Source organism: Palaemon carinicauda, chromosome 9 (genome assembly GCF_036898095.1).
Source record: "Palaemon carinicauda isolate YSFRI2023 chromosome 9, ASM3689809v2, whole genome shotgun sequence".
NCBI lineage: Eukaryota > Metazoa > Arthropoda > Malacostraca > Decapoda > Palaemonidae > Palaemon > Palaemon carinicauda.
Genome location: NC_090733.1, coordinates 80,936,581 through 80,938,061, shown reverse-complemented (window position 1 = coordinate 80,938,061; position 1,481 = coordinate 80,936,581).

Sequence of the window (1,481 nt, the reverse complement as noted above, 5' to 3'; positions counted from 1 at the left end):
ACCGTGTTTATTACCGATAAACTCCAACTATACCAGAGTCTCAATGATACAGTTCCCTTTCTTTCCTCTCTTTTTTTTTTGGGGGGGGGGGGAACTTTGATCAAGGGTTTTTTTTTTTTTCTCTCAAAGGATTCCATACAATGTTTTTATTACGAGGGACTCTTAAGAGCGAAACGAAAGCGGCTACAAACACTAGTGCCTATGTATTTCTGGATTTACTAGGATATCTCCAACCTATCGTTGGTCAATATTCTTTCACGCAATGGTCAAAATGTCGAATGATTTTTCCTGCTGAAGTATCAGCAAGTCAAATTCCTATATTTCATATGGCTGCTAGAACATATTCAATATTTCAATCATGAGATACATTAGTGAATGGTTAAAACTATGCTGTCCCATTTCAATGAGTAAACAAATTATCATAAATAATAGTTTAATAATTCATAACAAAAAACTTCTCAGTGAAGTTATCTCTGTCCAATATTATCTTTTATCATATAATGATTAGATTACCGCCTCGAATAAAACGCCCAGTCTCCAAGTTATCTTCATAAGGACCTTCCATAATATCATTAATTACTTTTCAGGAAACAGGGGTTTCCTTTGGACTCTGGGATGTCTCGTAATCAGAGCAATTATTCTTCTTCTTTGAAGAAATACTTCATCCATTTACCATCCCTTTCCTTCCCTATTCATTCCCCGATATTAATCATCAAAATCAATATCTCATTGATGTTTATGCCAAGAGATTGAAAAATCCTTTTATGAGAATATACTCCATTGAGACTCTGATTTATAACTTGGATTTTTGACTATAATTTCAGCAATTTTAAGGTGAATATATTTCATGACGTTTTGCTCTCAATTATTTTTATTATTTCTATGTAGAATTATCAACATATTGTTTAATCATATAAAATGTATACACATATATCATGATATTTTCTCTTATAAGGGCTATCAAAAAATTATCATATCAACAACTTCAATCCATCTCTTTTTTGACATGCAAAACCCACACAGAATATCTATACAGTGGGAGTTGTTTCTGCCTTTCTTGTATTATCTTTGGATAAAGAACGATGTTCCCTCAACACTCCACTGTGGTGGGAACATCCACCCCAGGGTGTTATGCAGGCGATGAAATGAAGGTTATTAGGGTCACCTGTAAAATTGTCACCCCAAGGTCCTTCAAGGTCCAGGTGGGATACCCTGGGTGACTATTCTACAGGTGGGATACCCTGGGGTGACGATTGTACAGGAGAGATTCTGGAGTGATGTTTTAACTCTGATAGTTTCGTTCCTAAAAAGAGTTTAAATTCCCTGAAAATAACATTTATCTTGATTTACCAATCAGTTGTTAAGGAGATGAATGTGAACGAATTAATATGAAGCTTATTTTTTCGTCTTTCATTGAATAGTTTCTTAAAAACTAAAGCAAAGAATTATTTCTCTTTGATATCCCATCACGTGGGCAAACT